The sequence below is a fragment of the Peromyscus leucopus genome, chromosome 10 (genome assembly GCF_004664715.2).
Source record: "Peromyscus leucopus breed LL Stock chromosome 10, UCI_PerLeu_2.1, whole genome shotgun sequence".
NCBI lineage: Eukaryota > Metazoa > Chordata > Mammalia > Rodentia > Cricetidae > Peromyscus > Peromyscus leucopus.
The window spans coordinates 1,963,290-1,983,454 of record NC_051071.1 but is presented as its reverse complement, the minus strand read 5'-3'; the positions used below and the strand labels follow the sequence as shown (position 1 = coordinate 1,983,454).

General features: G+C 50.4%; 1 long non-coding RNA gene across 1 annotated transcript in view; it reads left to right on the top strand.

Moving 5' to 3' along the window:
* Positions 1 to 16,868, top strand: part of LOC119088613 — a 36,212-nt gene extending 19,344 nt beyond the window's left edge. Inside the window, exons 2-3 of the long non-coding RNA XR_005092269.1 lie at positions 15,920 to 16,034; positions 16,313 to 16,868. This is a non-coding gene — a long non-coding RNA (uncharacterized LOC119088613). The remainder of the gene's footprint in view (positions 1 to 15,919; positions 16,035 to 16,312) is intronic.
* Positions 16,869 to 20,165: the final 3,297 nt, after the last annotated feature.

Genomic DNA, 20,165 nt, shown 5'->3' with positions numbered 1-20,165 from the left:
CTATGTGGGCCAGGGGCTGTTTGGTACACACCCTGCATGAGAAAGTCAACAGGAACAACAACCAAAAAGGAAAAAGAAAGAAAAAAAAATTATTCTGCATCCCGCTCGGGTCTCTTTGTCCTAGTAACCATGGTGTCTGAGCAAGCGAAGGGAACACTCAGGAAGGATTTTTATCTTAATGGGAAGCTGACACAAAGGGCCGAGAAAGACTCTAGGGAAAGGCTCCACCGATTTGATTTTTTAATTTAGACTATTGGAATAAGGAGGGTGGGAGTAAAACGCATAGACTATTCTCTCCAAGGACGCAAAAACCCCACCTTGTGGAGTTGCTGAGGAGAGAAGAGTTGGCTTTGTGCTCCGGGGAAGAGAAGACCTGACCCAGTTCCAAGGGAGTCTCCATCAGCAATGCTGGCTCCTGCAAGCTGTGAGTGCGTTCTGGGCCCTGGGATCTCAGCAGTGCCACTCAGTGACCCAGCCATGACATTCTTCAGTGGTGTGGAATGATATTAATATTCACTGCTGGTGGGAAATGACACTCAGATTCAGGAATGGGGTGGGGCTGGGGATCCTGGCTGGTTCTAGTCAACGGCCTAGGGCTGAGCTCTCCGAGGTGCTGAACGTCCCTCCCTTCCACAACTACACAGCTCAGCATAGGAGTAATGAGCGTCTATCATGTTTGTGAATCAGATTGTATTTGCTGAGCGCCTACTGTATACCTGGTGCCTGGCTCCCTGCACAGCATTATCTCATTAGCACACATTGTCCCTAACCTGGCTCCTTGCCTTTGGTTGACCTGAGCTCTGTCTTCCTGCTCCTGATTCCCCTCTTGCCATCCTGACCATTGTGTGGCCTGAACAGATCCCCTGTCCCTAGCACAGATAACCTGTTCATGACAGCACCTTGTGGCTTGCCTGCTGGGCCCCTCACTCACTCCATATCTCCTGCCCTGGGAAGGCAGCATCTGATTCCTGGACAGAGCCTCCCTCTGTAGCCATGGCTTGTCTTGAACTCACTAGGCAGCCCATCCTGGCTTCAAACTCACGATTGTCTTCTTGCCTCAGTTTCCCAAATGTTGGAACCACAGACATTTGTAACCCTCCCCAGCCAGGGTTTTGTCTTGCTCAGCCCTGTGTCCTCCACATATAGCACAGAGACCCAACAACAGGAGAGCTTAGTCACATGACTGATGGACCTAGAAATGAGATTGATGGTGGACCTAGGGGCCTGAACCTAGGGCTTCTATCCCTGGCTGGCTTCTGTGGGGAGAGCCTTGTACCGCAGCAGCCTCTGCTCTCAGGAATTCCTAAGTATTAACACCCTGGATCCTCCCTGAAACCCACAAGGTTGTACATACCTTTGGTCTTCATTCTACAAGCATGGAAACTGAGGTATGGGGCAGGGATAGTTATCTGGAAAACAGACCATCCACTTTCTCACTGTGTCTTGTGCTGAGGTGGGCTCTGTCCACTGTGAACCTATTGAGTTAAGCCTGGTTACTGCTTCCTGACTGTGCCTAGTGGCTCCCACACCCACAGGATGATGCCGAATAGCCAGAGCTTTCTGGGCTTTCAGGACACAATAATTTCTGCTCTGCAGAGTGGCTGGCAGGTCAGAGGCCATCTATGTGGCACATGGAAAGAACCCTGTTGGTACACTGTCACTGGTGTGTGCTGTGGCTCACACATGCTCTGGTATTACTGACAATCTTGGAGTCTTTCCTCTACAGATTTCTGTTTTAGAAAAAAGAAAGGAGCCTGGACCAAAGACAAAATAAACCTCAGAAGGGTCTATCTGTGCCCTGTGTGCCTACAACAGGCCGCATCAGGGACATTAGGCCAACCCAAAGGGAACGTCACAGTCAGAGCCTGTATTATAGCCTGACTACAACCTAATCTCAGCTTTCATCTGCTCATTTCAGCCTGTGATCCTGAGGCTACAGGGTGTAGGGGGCAGGCTAGCTGGTTCTGAAAACTACAGTTAACTATGAGGCTGGGATAAGTGGCTTGGATCACAGCTGGGAGGCGGTGTGGGGATGGGGGTTGGAGATGCAGGTTTGCAGTCAGGTCATGTAGGTTGACCTTCCTCAAGGCTCAGCTTCCTTCCTTGTTCTGCTGACTAATCTTATATCAATGTGACACAAACTAAAGTCATTTGAGAGGAGGGAACCTCAACTGAGAAAACTCCTCCTGCAGGGCATTTTCTTAATTAGTGATTGATGGGGGAGGGGCCAGCCCATTGTGGGTGGTTCCATGCCTGGGTGGTCCTGGGTTCTATAAGAAAGTGGGCTGAGCAAGCCATGGGAAGCAAGCCAATAAGCAGCACTCCTCCATGGCCTCTGCATCAGCTCCTGCCTCCAGGTCCCTGCCTTGTTTAAGTTCCCCTGACTTCCTTCAATGATGAACAGTGATATGGAAGTGTAAGTTGAATAAACCCTTTCCTCCACAACTCGATTTTTGGTCATAATATTTTCAACACAGCAATAGAAACCCTAAGACATCTGTGTCCTGTGACTTTGCTCCTTGTCCTCTGTCCTCATGCAGATTTCCACCCTGAGATTCCCCTTTTTCCCCCCTTAAAGCCTGCATGGCTTTCTCTTTATCCTCAGGGTTAATACAAGTCTGTAATGAAAGTATATTTCCTGGAGTCCTATAGACCAGGGATGGCCACATAACCAGCCACAGCCTTTCTTTGTCCTCTCAGCCTTCTGACAGGAGAGGAGAGGGGCTGGACCTCGGACCTTAGGCCTGAGAGCAGGTGGCTTCATGCATATGATATGGAGGGGAAACAGATCTGGTAGGTTGAATGAGCCTGGAACTTGTCTGTGTACTGGGGAAGCCCTTCTGAGTACTGGCCTTTCCTCCCAGGTTGCAGGAACAAGTCAGGCAAGCTGTATTTCCTTCCCTTAAGTGAACCTCATGGGGGACCACCTGGCAAATGATGGTTGTTCCTCTATCTAGTGAAATCCTTGTACCAGCAGCCTGCATCCAAGCCTGTTCCTCGTGTATATTTCAGGACAAAATCTCCCCAGACACCTTCGGTGTTGTGAGCATGATCAGGGGATATATTTCAGGGAGCATGTGTCCATTGACTTCTTTTTTATTGACATGGAACAATTGCCCATGTTTCTGGGGCAAAGTGTGTGCCCTGTGTGTGACAGCCCCAGGTGTGATAAAGCCGGAGCAGTTAGCATGTCAGCACCATCAATACCCAGTATCCAGTGCCAACTCTCTCCTGGGATCCTAATGCTGATCCTCCTGGCAATGCCATTCCATGTACCTTGTGATTTGGATTTGAGTGTCTAGTCTGGACCTTAATTAAGCCCTTTAACCCGAGGCATCAATCCACACATTCCACCTAGGAAGCTGGCCTACCCAGGACCCCCAAGCTTGTCCTCTGTTTTGGGTTGAATTGAGGCTAGGTCAAGTTAGAACCACTAGATAAGATTGGGGAAACCTGCTGGGTGGTGGTGGCACACGCCTTTAATCCCAGCACTCGGGAGGCAGAGGCAGGCAGATCTTTGTGAGTTCGAGGCCAGCCTGGACTACCAAGTGAGTTCCAGGAAAGGCGCAAAGCTACACAGAGAAACCCTGTCTCGAAAAACGGAAAAAAAAAAAAAAAAAAAAGATTGGGGAGACCAGAGACACAGAGAGGGTGACAGGAATGTGGGCTGCAGTCCACACCTCTGCACTGACATACAATCCTGACTGATACACCACCAGACAACCTCCTGGCCAGATTCCTGAGGGTCAGACCTTGGTGGAACATGCTTCTCTGCATGCACTTAAAGTTCCCCCTGGAAACCAAATGACAGGGTGACAGGCACAGAATAGGACCAAGGGGTGCTCTGTGTGGGTGGGAAACTCCCAGACAATGCAGACCCCACTTCAGTGGTGATCAGTGTGTTCCCTAGTGAGCTGAACTGGGACATAGTGTGACTCAGACATCTCATACCACGGCCCAGGAAGAAACACACATCGCAGGTGATCCTGGACACAGACCAATCATTGAACTCTGTGAGACAGGGTTAGCCCTCCTCAAGAGTGACTCAGACAATTTGTCCTCTTTTTCATCCCATGTTTTAAACGGCCAGGCCCCACTTAGTAAACTGATTGCAGACTTCCTCCATCGGCCATGAGCTGTACTCTCACATCTTCAGACAGCGGCTCAGGGATGAGCAGTTTAGCTGGAAGAGCGCTCCCCTAACATGCATAAAGTCCTGGGTTTGATAGGCACCACCGCATAAACCAGATGTGGTGGTGCACCCCTGGAATCTCAGCATCTGAGCAGTGGCAGCAGGAGGATCAGAAGTTCAAGGCCATCCTCCGCTGCATGATAAGTTGAAGGCCAGAGACCCTGTCAAAATAATATGTAAAAATTAAAAATTATTTTCAATTTTTAATTCAGGCATCTTTCCCTGAAGCCCTTGGTCTGATTACCTCATTTGGAACCAAGCCGTTAGGAATCCCCAGCCTGAGCACTGGCCTCTTTCTATTCTAGCAGATCAGCAGCAACCTGAGAGGGTCATGGCGCTCTGCCTGCTGCAGGTCTGTGTGAGACCTGATGCCAGGAGAGCCAGGATGAAGAGGGTATACCACAGCCAGGTGGGGCAGCCTCTCAGGGCACAGGGGCCATTCCTACAGGGACCTGGGTCAGATGCTCCACTCTCACCATCTGGAACTTGTTCTGTGACAATGGGGAGTCAGAGTGCACACACACACACACACACACACACACACACACACACGGAAAACATGGCAGCTGGGGCAGCTAGTCAGGGCTGGGAACCAGGTCAGCGTTGTTGCTGGTGATAGTGATGGCAGCTGTGGGTATCCCGGGAGATGAGAAGGTTCCTGTGGGGTTAACGCTCAGCCCATCCTGACAACATGGTAGACCACTGGCTCGCCATCCGGGAAGCCTGGCCCAGAGGTGACTCTGTGTGAACTAGGGCCAAAGCCAAGACCAGAACTGAGGGTGCAGACAGTGAACTTGACAGAGGTCTGGAAGTATGCACAGAGTCAGAGCAAAGCAATCAAGGGAATCAACATAAAGCTTCTCCAAAAGCTGAACACAGAGGTACCACATGATCCAGCTAGACCCCTCACAGGAATCTACATGTAGGATGCTGGATCCCACCGCAGAGATCCTCAGACACCCGTGGCTATTGCTGCACTTCTCATGATAGCCAGGAAATGGAAGTCATCTAGATGGCCAACGGAGGGAGAGATGGATAAAGAACACAAGGTGCCCTGTGGGATTTTATGCAAATGAAACCATTTCCATAAAAATGAATGGGACAGGAAAATTATGTTCAGTGGAACAAGCCAGATTCAGAAAGACAAACACCACGTGATTTTCCTCCTGTGGAACCCAGACTTAAAATTATATGAGGGGTGTTTGTGTGTGTGTGTGTGTGTGTGTACATGTTTTGCATGTCTATAGGTGTATGTGCATATGTGTGCACATGTATGTGGTGGTCTGAGGTTGATGTCAGGAAGCAGAGAAATGAATGCTGGTGCTCACCTCACTTGCTCCCTTCAGTTCATGATGGCAGCACACGGGATGATGCCACCCATATCTGGGGCGGGTCCCACCTTCGTAATTAGCCCAATCTAGGAACGTCTTCAGAGAGTGCCCAGATGTTTGTCTCTGAGGTGACTGACTATTCTGTCAAGTTGACAATATTAACACTGCAAACCTCTGTACTGGTCAGGGTTCTCTAGAAGAGCAGGATGGGTAGAATGTGTGGATATAAAAGGAGATGCATTGGATCGGCTTACATGACACAGTCTGAGCCGTCCACCCACAGCTGTCTACAGGCTGGAGAGGCTGAGAAGCGGCATCTGCTGCATCCCTCAGTAGTCTCAAACTGGCACTGAGGCCTGGAAGATTCCGGGAGAGCGGCTGGTGCTCAGTCCATGGGTGGAGGTAGAGGTCTGACATCCGCAGAGCATGGAGGCTGCAGTGTCAGGAGCAGGGTAGACACAAAAACCAGAAGGGAAGCCGGACAGGTGGGCTCACCTTGCCTTTTCCTTGGATCTCTTTATAGCCTAGAAGCCATGTCCCTCGCTTAGCTATCTTCTCTCAGAATGGCCACATAGACATGCGCAGAAGTGTGTCTCTCTGGCGGATCCAGACCCCACCAGGTTGACAAGACCAACTATCACAGCTTGTAAGTGAACTTGCTGAACGGTGGCCTGCAAAAACTCAACATTCATGTGTCACACACGCATAAAATGTTGGGGCTGGGTGATGGCTCAGAGGTCACATGCTTGCCCCACAGGCATGAGGATCAGAGTTGGGATCCTCAGAACCCACAAAAATGCTGGTGGGTGTAGCGGCCAGTCTGTAATTCCATTCTCGGAAAGTAGACACGGGCCATCTCCAGAGCAAGCTGGCTAGCAAGATTAGCCATATCGGAGAGCTCTGGGTTTGATTGAGAGTCCCTACCTCAGTGAACAAGGCTTGGACGAGCAATAGGGAACGACTCCCAACATCAGGCTTGGTCCTTAACATGCATGTGCACACCTGTGCACCCAAACACAAATGAAAACGGAAATGGAAAAAAGCCGCTTGGTACACAAACTACGATTTCTCAGAATGTTGGTCTTTCAGTTTGTGCTGGCTAGTTTTTTGTCAAGTTGACGCAAGCTAGGGTCATCTGGGAAGAGGGAATCTCAATTGAGAACACACCTCCATAGGACATTTTCATGAGTAATGATTGATGCGGAGAGCCTAGCCCACTGTGGGTGATGTCACCCTGGGCAGACGGTCCTGGGCTGTGTTAAAAAGCCAAGGGGAGCAAGCCAGTAAGCAGCATTTCTTCGTGTTCTTTGCTTCAGGTTCCTGCCTCCAGGTTCCTGCTTGCGATCCTGCCCCGACTTCCCTCAGTGATGGGCTGTGATCCGCAAGTGTTAAGATGAACGAAACCCTTTCCTTCCGGGGTTGCTTTTGGTCGTGGTATTTTTCACAGCAACCAGCAGCAAATTAGGACACCGTTTACATGTTTATGTTGTGTGTTGGTTTGAATGAAAATGGCCCACATAGGCCTATAGGGAGTGGCACTATTGGAAGGTGTGACCTTGTTGGAGTAGATGTGGCTTTGTTGGAAGAGGTGTGTCACTAGGGGGCTGGCTTTGAGGTCTCAGATGCTCAAGTCAGGCCCACTGTGGCTCTCTCTTCCTGCTGCCTGTTGGTCTGGATGTAGAACTCTCAGCTCCCTGTCCAGCGCCATGTCTGCCTGCATGCCACCATGCTTCTGGCTGTGATGATAATGGACGAAAGCTCTGAACTGTAAGCCAGACCCAATTAAATATTTTCCTTTATAAGAGTTACTGTGGTCGAAGGGACACTAGCCCACTCGAATGTGGCTCTGGCAGGCCTTGCCCTTCTCCCCAACTCCCTCTGCCTTGCTAAAAACCATTAGATTACATTCCTAAAGGTAGCCACCAAGGTTTATTCCCTTATTTGGCCATTTCCTCCTCCTGAAACTGATTACCAAGGTCCAGCCATCAAAGTATTGAATTCCAGCAATCAAAAGCCCCCTTTGAGGGGTTGGGAATTCAGCTCAATGGTAGAGCACTTGTCTAGCAAGCACAAGCCCTGGGTCCAGTCCTCAGCTCCAAAAAAAAGTTTAAAAATTAAAATAAAAAAATGAAAGCCTCTTTTGGCTCACCTCATCCTAACATGGGGTTTCCCCCTTTACCTTTACAAACTGCCATTTTTCTATGGGCCACATCTGATCCTCCCTAGCCAGAGGCAGTCCTTTGATCCCCCAGGACAAATACCCCGCCCCCTTCCTTGTTCTTTTCCCTTGTCCTTCATCTATCTCCTCCACCACTGCACTCTAGCCCTTTCTAAGACAGACCTCCCTTTCTTCTCTTCTTAAAAATCACACCTGCAAGGTCATTTGCTGCTGTTTCTCTGCCTGACAGAAAGCAGCCACTTTTTTTTCTTCCCTGCTTAATAAAGGATCTCTGTGAAAACAGGTGATTGGGTGTGGTTTGGGTTTAATTCAGGGTCTGAAAGGGAGCCCCCACTCTTCGGAAGTCCCCTTCAGTGGCCGTGGTGTCTCTTCACAGCAATAGAAACCCTAACTAAGACATGTGTCACTCATCGTTAATATTGCCCCATCACGGTCTATAAATAATCAAATATAAAGGGAAGAGTGTCCTGTTCCACATCCTTGCCAGCATGGTCTCTTGCCCTCAGAACAAGCGACCTGTGCTATTTTAAACCGGGTCCCTTAAACTAATCAAGCTCTGTGTACTGTAACTCAGGGCTGTGGGGTCCTCAGCACACTTTTTCCCCTCAAGAGTCTGCTTTGTGTTGCTGTGGGTGAGAGAGCTCCAGCTTGGAGTTAGCCCTCCCCAGCATATATCCCAGGGGAGCCCAGCTCTACCCTTCTTCTGACAAGAGCTGAGAGACGGAGGTGTCTCCCGCCTGCACCTGAGGGCAGGGTGTAAACCCCTAGCCGCCTTCCTCCCACTGCTGGTGGGCTCTGTGCCCCAGGACCCGCGGAACCTCGACTGGTTGCTTGTCATAAATGCAGAATCTCAACCACGCGCATGTCTGCTGAGATGGCATCCGGGTCCTAATAACATTCCCAGTGGACATGAAGCCCTAAGCAAGAAATGAACAATGAACTTAACCTTAGTCATCTGCTCCGAAAATTTAATTTCACTTATTGCTGTTTGCAACATGGCCACTGGGGGGCACCAGAGCTAGGCATTAGATAAATGGTTTGCCAGACAGTCGGAAAGGAAAAACAAATTCAAAACGTGATTCTCCACCTAGATCCCAGTACAGGAGCCTATGCCCAACTGCAACAACAACAACAACAAAGTGTGTTTCATTGGAAAAGTCTTTGCAATGGGCATATCAATCAAAATTAAGAGGCTGCTTCCCACCATGGAAACCCCAGGGCACAGGTCAACATGCTGGGCCCAGGGGCCCAGGCCTTAGACACCTGGTGCTTGTGTGGCTCCCACTGTGACCAAGACCTGTCTCCTGTCTGGGATGAGTGTCTCCATGCACGATGTACAAATATTTGGGCTGCAAGGTTCCCAGAGTCCCTTCTGGTTCCAAGGCTGAGGGTCAGACTGTGGGGGTCATTCTTTTCTTCAACCTTCTGTGCTAGGCCCCAGAACTTTCCAGGGAAATGGAATATGGCTCTACACCCCTATGTCCATAAGTAGAACATACTCCTTGCCTGTGATCTACCCTCGGAGACCTGGGGCTTGCTGAAATTGGGGTTCTGCATTCCTGGGTGTGAAATTTTCCAATCCTCTAGAGGCAACAGCACTTTGGTCTCTTTGCTGCTAAGACTCTGAACCTCAGTAGGGAAGCATAGAATGAAGCAGGAAATCCACCTAGCCATTCAAAGATGGAGGAACTGAGGCCCAGAGAAGGAAACAGCCATAGCCTAAGTCCCTGTGGGTCAGTTATGGTAGAGCAAGGAACAGAACCCAACTGTCTAAAAGCCAGGAGCTGCACCCCAATGCTGTTGCTCATTCCAAGGGCCCTGGACTGGAGCAGTCAGAACTCACCAACCCTTCCAGGAGCAGCTGCCAGGGCAGTGTGTTGGCCTCGCCAGCAGAGAAAGATCGGGTATAGGGGCTGCCCATGGTTCTAACATGTCTGCCCAGTAACGGGCTCCTGTTTGTGTGAAAGGCAGGCAGACAACGACCCAGGAGTGAGCCTGTGGCACCCAGAAGGGCAGGTTAGAGGTCAGGCAGGGTCCCATGTGGTGGTCAGGGAAAGCCTCAGGAGGTGACTCATGTGTCAGAAGCATGAAATTGGGGGGGGGTTTGTGTGGGCTTAGGGAACAGCATCCAGGCAGAGGGAACCGTGGGCACAAAGGGCATGCGATGGGTTCATTGTGAGAAACAGGACTCTCCGTTCATAACAAGAGTACTGGAGACTCAGAGTAGGCAAAGTAAAGCAGTTTAGATAACGGTTTTGCAAAGCCAGGTGTCTCGGAAGTTAACGTGGGGGGCAACAAGATGGCTCCGCGGGCAAAGGCACTGGCCACCAAGCCTGACTGTGGGGGTTCCTGCGACTTGGCAGAGAAACAAACCGCAGGAAGCAAGAAGAAAACCGGTTCAGCATGGCTTAGTTAGCGGGGCCGGGAGTCTGACCCCAAGCGGTTTGGTTTTGACATATTTAAACACAGCACAGCTTTGGAGAAAGGTTTCCTCACGACAATTATCACAACAAAGCTCCAGGCATGGCTACATGAAAACTCCTTTGCAAAGCACATGTCTTTTGCAAGTCACTTGCGACCTCTCCCGTAAGAAACCTCTCCCGTAAGAATGGGTTCTACTGACTGAGAAACAGGGCTCAGGGGAAGGGTCTAGGGAGGAAGGGTTTGTAATAGCAAACTCTTTGGCAAAGTACATGGGACCTCTTTCATAAGAATGGGTTATTCAGGTGAGACCTGGATCTACAGATAGTAAAAGATCACCAGACCGTTAAACAGCATCCCTCCTAGGCTTCTGGATGGAAAACGGGTATGTGCATCCCTTCTGTTGAAGAAAAATCCTGTGTGTTTAACAATTCTGGTTTCTCCATTCCTATCTATGAGCATGGAGGCCTTGTGTCCTTCTACACACACACACACACACACACACACACACACACACACACACACACACTTTTTTTAATTAAAATAAAATCTAGTAGCCTAGAGACCATATCAGAAAACCCTTAGACCTGATAAATTGATTTGGTAAAGTAGATACAAAATCAACATGAAAAGCCAACAATCATTAGGAATAGCAACACTGGACATGTTAAAAAAAATAACAGAAAAACTCTTCCATTCACAACACTCTCAAAAACTACACACCCAGGAATAACCTAACCAAGGGGCCGTGTGATCTTTACAATTAAGTTTTTAAACACTGAAGGAGGAAAACTGCAAAAGTGCCTAGAAGATGGGAAGACTTCCCATGTTCACAGATGGACCAGGCGAATTAATATTGTGAAAACAGCTATATTACAGAGCAACACTCAGATTCAATACTCCCCATCAAAATTCCAACGTCATTCTGTACCCACACGGAACAAAAAAAGACCATGAAATTCAAATGGAAACACCTAAGATTCTGAATAGCCAAAGCAATCCTGAGCAAAAAGAGCAGTGTTGAGGGTACCACAATAGCTACATTCAAGTTATACTACAGAGCCACAGTAACAGAAACAGCATGGCACCATCACAGACGCAAACAAGCAGGCCAACAGACACGGGACCTAAAAAAACCCACGAAGCTCCAGCCACCTGATTTTTGAGGAAGGGGCCAAAGACAGGTGTAAGGAAAGACAGACCCTTCGATCCAAGTGCAGGGAACCTGGATACCCACACGGGAAGGGTGAAACTAGATCCTTGTCTCTCGCCCTGTGCAAAAATCAATCTCAAATGGACTGGCAACCTTAACAGAAGACCTCAAACTTTGAAGCTGTTATAGGAAAACAAAGGGAAAATATTTTAAGATCTTGGCACCGGCAAAGACTTTCTGAAAAGGACTCCAAATGCCTAGGGAATAATCACAGGAACTTTAAAAGCTTGTGCGCAGCAAAGAGACAATTAACAGAGTGGAGACAGAATGCACAGTGGGAGAAAATCTCTGCCGTATCTACACACATCTGACAGCATATATGAAGGCTATATGAAGGACTCAGAGAGTATTCAAGGTCACATCTCAACTGTCCACAAGGCTCCTGCCAACATCCGAAACCCCTCACCCTCTCCCCCCGCCCCCATGTCTCCGCAGGTCTAAGCGGTCTGCTGCTGAGCCTTGAGGGTGTTGAAAGTTTGGAAGGCTTCTGAATTGGGCAATTTTCAGTTCCTCTTCAAATCTGAAGTTCTGCATTGCTGAAGATTTTCCTCTATTGTTTCCTGCTCCATAGAACAAGGCGTTCCCCTCCCACCAGCCCTGGGCTTTGTAAGGATGACAGTGGGGACTTGGGGCTGAAAGCGCTTCACAGCAGAAGTAGGGGTGGGTGCCATGCACCGCCTCCAACCTGCAGCCTGGGTGTGTGAGATGTTCTTAGCGTCTCTTCTTTGGAGCCACAGGAAATGTTCCGGGCACACCTGTTGGGTTTTGAACACTGAGGGTGGGGCATGTTACAACAGGGTTTGGGAACGCTTTGACCCAGAAGGTGTCCACAGTGGCTCTGGGCATACCTTTCAACCTCTCACAGCTGTGGCTTCCTGCTCTGTGATGGGAACAACATCCTCTTCCCGAGGCTGTCCCGTGGATTAAATGAGCTATTGGGTACGGCTCAGGGAGAGGAGCCACTGACCCCTGGAGTGACTACAGAACACCAGCTCTGGCAGATCACATGTCTGATGTTGTACTGGGTCAGCTCCACAGCCCAGAGTCTATTGAGGGGTGCTCAGAGAGGATCATGGGATTTCTGCAGGTCTAAGGGCACCTCATGGACCAGACTTACTGATGTCCCTGTCCAGGCTCAGCCACCTGACTTAAAGGCAATTGCTCTTGAAAACCAAGATGCCTTGAGCTGTGACTGGGTGAAGGATGACAAGGAAATGTCACTCATCACTAGGGGAGAAAGAACCATGGAGCCATGAGGGGCGCATCTAGTGACAGACGCTAAGAGAGAGCTGGCCACTGGGCTGCTGCCCAACGCCAGCTTCCTGACATCCAGGCCAAGAGAACAGTGGGGACAAAGGAACAGTGGACAGACTAGACGTCTAGACCAGTGATGCGTTCTTCCCGAGCCTTCATGGTCCCTTTGTCTAAACCCAGAGAGCATCCAGGACCGAGATCCTAGAGGTAAGGTCCAGCTCCAGGGAGATAATGACCTGCTGGTACTGCTGAGAGCTGGAAGTCCACAGTAGGGGAGACTGGGCAGAGAGAGGGAGGGGTAATGTGCTTCATTTTGCTGTGAAGCTTAAACCTCTCCAAACAATGAAGTTCATTAAAAAGCAGAGGAGGAGGAGGTCAAATAGGGGAGGAATGGAGTCAGCACCTCCTGGGAGCCTTCCCTGACTGATGCTCACCCCTGAAGGCAAACCATCTCCTATCAGGGATCTCCATCACCAACTTTTTTCTCATTTGGCTCTGCCCAGACCCCCCAGGCTAACCAGTTCTTCTATTTCTAGCTGGCCAATTGACCCCTTGGGGGGTGGGGGGAGGGTGAGGGTGCCTCAGACCCTCAGTCTCTGCCTTAGTAGCAGAGAGGCCTATGGAGCACAGCCGTGGTTGTCTAAGTGGCTGTAGCCTTCCTGCTTCTTCTGATGACAAGGCAGACACAAGGACACACCACGCTGGGTACTCTGGCATGCTCAGTTTGTAGTGCCACTGCTGCTGCGTCTACCTCCGTGACAGCCTGGGACGTGAACCGCCGCCACCCCTGAAGCACGAGGCTCGTGTGCACGTCCATGGTCACCGTTACACACGATGTCGGTAAGGGCCTGGGCACAGGAAGTCACCTGTTTCGACACGGTGACTCAGTGGGCTGCCTGGGAGCAGACATCCTCAGACAACGGTCCTCCTCCTCCTCTGAGGGGCCTCGCCCTTCTCGCGCTTCTCCCACACTCTCCCCGCGTGAAACTTCCCAATGCACCGGGTGACTCACCGGCAGGCGGTGGTACGCGGTTGGCTGTCGCTCTCTGCCTTCGGAGGTGGGTAAATCACGACTCAGACTCACACAGAGGTTCAGAGCGCGGAGAGACAATGGGGTGTGTGTGCGTACACTGGGGATGGTGGAGGTGTTGGTAGTCGTGGGCCTGACGTAGCTCACAGCCCTGTGACACGAGCCGTGTGACCATCACCAACTCAAACTCCCACTGCTTGTACTGTGATTCCCAGAAGACAGCGGAGTGGGTGCCGCTTGGGTGAATGAAGGAAAGATGAAAAGGGGCGTGGGGGATGCTGCCCACGGCCGTGCTAGAAGGCGGGGGAGCGGAGGACGGGGACACAGGGGCTCTGCCATTCAGCAGCTGTGCAGTGCGACCCTTAGGGACCTCCATCTTTGACAGGGGGACAGAGAGGTTACAGGGTGTTTGGAGCCCAAACAGCAAAACAGCCTGATGTAGCCAAAGCCTGGGAAGCCTGCACAATGGAACTGGGGAGGGGGTGAGCTTAGCATGACTGGGAAAACCCCAGAACTGGCTACATGTTCAAGGTGATCACATGCACCTGTTCCCAGACTCCCGTGGAATGCAGCCCAGTCGCTGGGGTTGGGGGGACATGCTCCCCAAGTATGATGTGGAATGACGGCCTCCTGCCTACAGTGATGTCTCCAGGTCTCACAGGCATCCCGTTAAAGTGAAGCCCTGAGCTGGGGGGTCTAGGGCTGGGCTCTGCGTTTCTACTCTGATGGCCGTGATGCTGCTGGCATGGTGACTGATCACGTGACCAGCTGGCTTGGCAGTCATGGGTGAAGGGTCTGTATTAGTGAGGTTTCTACTGCTGTGATAAACCACTATGAACAAAAGCAACGTGTGGAGGAAAGGGTATGTTTAGGTTTTAGTTCCACATCACAGTTCAATCACTGAAGGAAGTCAGGACGGGAACTCAAGCAGGGCAGGAAGCTGGAGGCAGGTGCTGATGCAGAGGCCATGGGGGAGCGCTGCTTACTGGCTTGCTCTCACGGCTTGCTCAGCCTAATTTCTTATAGAACCCAGGACCACTTCCCTCGGGGTGGCCCACTCACAATAAGTTGGTCCCTCCCAAATCAATCACTAATTAAGAAAATGCACGACACACAGACCAATCTGGTAGGACATTTTATCATTTGAAGGTCCCTCTTCCCAGGTGACTCCACCCTGTGTGAAGTTGATACAAAACTAGCCAGTACAGTGGCCCTATATATCAGAGATTCCTGGGCCTAGCTCATTGGGTGCTGATGTAACTAATCAACTCTGTCCTCCTCCATGTGTTACCTCTATCAACCATAGGGCTAAAAGCCCCAGATTCAGGCTATGAGGATGGATATGGTGTCTTAGGGTTTCTATTGCTGTAGAGAGACACCATGACTATGGCAACTCTTATAAAGGAAAGCCTTTCATTGGGGTTGGCTTAAAATTTCAGAGGTTTATTCCATTATCATCAAGGTGGGGCATGGTGGCATGCAGGCAGACATGTTGCTAGTGAAGGAGCCAAGAGTTCTACATCTTGATCTAAAGGCAACAGGAAGTGAACTGTGTACTGGGCATAGCTTGAGCACAGAAGACCTCAAAGCCCTCCCCCACAGTGACACATTTCCTCCAACAAGGCCACACCTACTCCAACAAAGCCACACCCCCTAATAGTGCCACTCCCCATGGCACCAATTTCTTTCAAACCACCGCATATGGTAAGTCTCTGAAACATTTCATCTGGTCACTCAGGGGCCAGCCACAGTGCTTAGCACTGCTGGCTTATCCTGTGGGCACTGAGTCTTTCATTTCATGAATGTCTGTTTAAATGCCAAGGGGTTGACCACACTCTCCCCAAGGCCATCCTTGTGAAAGACCAGAATTTTCACACCCAAGCTTATCTATGGGAACTTGGCTGGGTACCAGGTACCACAGGGCCATAATCCTGGCCATGTTATCACTGACTGTTCATTTCCTGTGGTTGCCTTGTGATAACTTGGTGGCTTCCAACCACTGAGATGTACCTGCCACTATTCTGGAGCTAACCCTCTGAAGTCGCTATCACTGGGCTGTCACTAAGGAGAAGTCATTTTGCCCCCTCCAGCTTCCAGTGGTGGCCAGTTGCCACCACATTCTTCCAAGTATAGCATCTCTGACCTCCCTTTGTCCCAGATTCACCTTCCTCTCTATGTGGTCCAAACCTCCTGCTTCTCTCTCCAGAAGGAGACCCATGATTACATCTAAGGCCCACCCCCACCCCCAGGCTACTCCTGGACCCTTAACTTAATCAAATCTGCATGGTTCCATTTACAGGATTCAGCAATCGGGACCTGATATCGTTGATTCATTTCCTAGCATACCAGAAGCCTGGAAAAGTTCCAGTTCAGCTCTCCTGAAAACAATTCACTAGGCTCTGCCCTCAGTGTCTGTGAGTTTGGGTGTAGCCCAGTGCCTGGATGTGGACTTGGGAAGAAGTCACTGAATCCTGCCAGCAAAAGGGAGTTGTGGGGGGAGCAAGGTGGGAGGGGGCACTTGAGTAGAGAATCTGAACATCATGACATCATAGGAAGAAATTAGGATTAGGATGTGGGAGGAAAACAAGGCAGGTGGTCCTGGGTGCTATAAAAAAGCAGGCTGAGCAAGCCATAAGGAGCAAGTCAGTAAGCAGCACTCCTCCATGGCTTCTGTTTCTGTTTCTGCCTCCAGGTTCCTGTTTCGAGTTCCTGCCCTGACTTTATTCATGATAGACTGTGTTCTGGACCCACAAGCTGAAATAAACCCTTTCCTCCCCAAGATGTTGGGTGGTGGTGTTTATCACTGCGACAGAAACCATCGATCCTGCTTCCTTACTGGTCCTCTGGCTCTGCCTAACTTCCACATTAATTCGGAAATTCTCTGCCACTTTCCCACTAACGACAGCTTTCTGATTCCTGAGCCACAATTTTGTTTTTCTTTAAAGCATTAAAAATTAATGGCAGTGGTACCCCACAAGGAGCCTTTCATGCCCTGCTTTCTCTCCAAACTAGACTTCCTTCCATCCTCCCTCCCTCTCCCCAGTCATATGTGATCCTAGACTGCCCTGACTTCTCTAAGAGAAGCTAGATTATATTTTTTTAGTTGTGGGTTAACACAGACTTTCCCGGGAGCCGGTGGTGTATTATTTGAGAGCCCCACTCGGCAGCCCCGGCAGGGAGTTCTGGCTCAGATCAAATCAGAGCTAAGAGCCACTGCTGGCCACCACTTCCTGGTCCTGGCTGTGCTCTGTCCGGTGGTCTCCACAATGTTTGGGATGTTACCGTCAGAGCGGAACTTCCTGACTATTTCCCTCTAAAAGGCGGCTCAGGCCAGCTGTTTGCCACGTTGCATGTTTTCTCTCTGGTACCTGACACATGAGTCCTGTCACCACAGGGGAGGGAGACTTGATTTTGCTCCACAGGCCCCCAGAGGCTTGGTGCCACCGGGACTCTCCCCTCCTTTGGTTGTGACCCTTCCTTGCGGACATCCCACACGTATTTCTCCATTTCCTTGGGTCACAAGGTACCTGTGCAGCCCAGGGTCACTGCCCATCTCTTCTTCCACCTTCTCTTCCCCTCCAGTTCTTTGGGGGAGAGGGGTTCTGTTTACTACATAGTGCTCCTCTCGGGATGTCTTTTAGATCATTAACTCCTCTTCCTCCATCCCTTCCTCCTCCTGCTCATCTTCTTTTCGGTGTGTGTGAATGTATGTGCTTGTGTGTGAAGTATGTGTGTGACATGTGTAGTCTATGTGGGTGGGTGCATGCTTCTGTTTATGAATGCAGAGGCCAGGGGAGGAGGTGGGATTCTCTGTTCTAGCTCTCTCTCCCCCTTATGCCCTTGAGACAGGGTCTCCCACGGAACCTGGAGCTAGGCTGGGGGCCAGCAACCTCTAGGGATCTGCCTGTTTCCGACCACCGACAGAGCTGTGGTTTGAGGCAAACGTGTGGCTGCACCCAAGGAGTCGAGCTCAGGTCCTCAGGCTTATGCAGTAAGTGTTCTCACCCGCTGGGCCCAGCCTCCCAGTCCCAACTCTTTTTGTCTGGTGTGGTTTGTGTTTTCCCTCCTCATTATTTGGTGCCCGCTCCTCGAGTTACCTTCCAGATTGCTAATTGGCCCTCACTCCCACTGTTCCTTTCGGATTTGCCTGTGACTTTGTCCATTTTTTAATCTGCCATGGAGAAGGCAGCGTGGTACTGCATCCCAAGACCCTGCGCAGTCAGAGGCAGTTTTCCTCAAATCTCTTCCCTCAGCCACAGGACGATTTGTTCCATGTGTACTCTCCGTGCCCTCCCCCCATTCTGGTCTCTGTGATGCAGCTAATGCAGCATGCTGAGTCAGGCTGTGTGATCGCCCAGACAGTGGCCAGCAGTGGTGGATGACCAGGCTAGGCACCCTCTTAGAGGCCCTAAAGAGTGAGTAGGCAAAGCCTAGCTAGAGCAAGCCTCGCTATGCTGAGCCTTGCAAGTGTGAACAAGATGCTAATCCTCAGGGTGGGCCAAGCCCCAGCCCTCCCAGATGGAGGGGAGGTGGCCCAAGTGTGAAAAAAAAAAAAAAAACCCTTCACGAAATTGGTTTTTAAAGAACTTTTAAATGCCTAAGAGATAATTGGGAGGGAAGTGCTTCCCAGGAGAAGGAAACAGGTGTGTGGTTGAGCTGTGGTTTGTAGGAGGTGGTGGGGTGGGGAGAGGTGGGAGGTGGACACTGAGTCAGGGGAGGGAGAAGTTCTGGTGGATGTCACACAGTAAAGTGGCCCTGTGCTTATGGTGATGTGCTGTGAATCTCAAAAATAGAAGAAAATCATCACAGAGATGACAAACGTTTGAGCTATGTTTACCCTGACTTAAATCTCAGTCTCTGTGTGTGTGTGTGTGTGTGTCTGTGTGTGTGTGTGTGTGCTCCTCAAACAGTACCCATACACCTGCATAAGTTGTATGTATCAGTTAAAGTGCATTCATATGAGCAGTGTGTTTCCCACTGTGAAGAGTTTAGAGGAGATGGAGCCTTTGAGGTGGTTATGTCACTAAAGGGGTTGGAGTCTTTTGGAGAGGTGCATTAGTTACTGTCATTTAATTAGTTTCTACTGAGCAGGACACAGAATGTGGTGCCTTGTGCTTTCTACTCTTCACATCCTACCTACCCTTCTGTTTTTCTGCACACGTTGATGCAGGACAAGGTCCTTGCCACATGCTTCTGCCTCATCCTGCCTTCTCCCACCCCCAGAACAATGAGCCAAATAAACTTCTTTCCTTTGCAAATTACCCAATCCCGGATATTCTGTCATAGCAACAGAAAATGCATTAAGACAATTAGTTACCATGGAAATGTGAATTGCTACTGCAGGGGCCACTTTTCTTTTTCCATATTGGGAAAGGTTTATAAAAAAAAAAAAAAAAAAAAGTCATTCCTCCAAACAACTCCCAGAAACTTGTTTTGGTAAGATATGGCTATAGGTCTGAAAAAGCCACTGGTATCTGGTGCCCCTGCGTCCTGAACTCCCCGCCCCCCCCCCAACTCACCCCACGAGAAACAGTCACCCACACACAGGGGTGAACCAGAAAACCTTCGTTTCTGAAAGGGCCCCAGATGGAGCCAGGGCAGAGCCATGCTGCTGGGATGAGCTTCCTTCCTCCTCCGTGAGCCTCTCCGGGGTATGTGAGAAGATTAGGCCCCCAGAGCAGCTGCAGAATCAAAGTATCTGGTGAACCATGTGCCTTTGACAGAGCACGGTTGGCGTGGTTCAGGGGACTGAGACCATCTCCAAAGCCACCTGGACTACCTCCCGACACGCTGGAGGTCCTGTCTCTGTAAGCCTGAACAACGAGGGTTGCTGCACGTAAGCAGGACAGGTTTTCTGTGCAGTGGGTTGTGCGGTTCAAAGAAAGGAACACAAAAACTAAACCATAGCTCTGATCTCCAAACCACACCTCTCAGACACCAAAAAGAGGATCAGAAAGAAGGGGCCTTCCAACCGCCTGAGCCAGGCAGGCATTATTGCCTGGCTAATCTTAAAAGCGTGCTAGTCTGAGTTTGGTTTTGCTCATTTAAAGCGGTATTTGGTGGCACGTGCACACTTACTCGGGCCACACTTATTTTGTACTTGCTGCTACATTGGGGAGTCCCCTGTGTATCTCGATGGTCGGAATTAGGGCTCCTGGCACGAAATGCGCGCCGTCAGTAAGCACTACAGTACTCGGTCTGAAGTGTGAAGATGGAGCTCCACCGTGCAGAGGCGAGCGGAAGGTGGCGCGACTCTTGCTCCTGGGTCCAACCACCTGTTACTCAGCAGGCTCACAAGCTTGGGTCAAGAAAGAAAGGTCCTGGAGGCGGGGCGGCTAGGGGGCAGGACTCGGGCCGAGTTCACTCCGAGACTTTCATTGTGGGCCGGCCGCACCCGCCCTCCGGGCGCCATCCGTCCACTGGTGGACCTAAGAGAGCGCTTCGATGCAAGGCGAGGCGCACCGTGATTGGCGAGGGCACTCGATGATTGACAGGCACACCAGCCGCTCAGCGAGTCGAGTCCCGGGAGTCGCTTCAGGAATGGA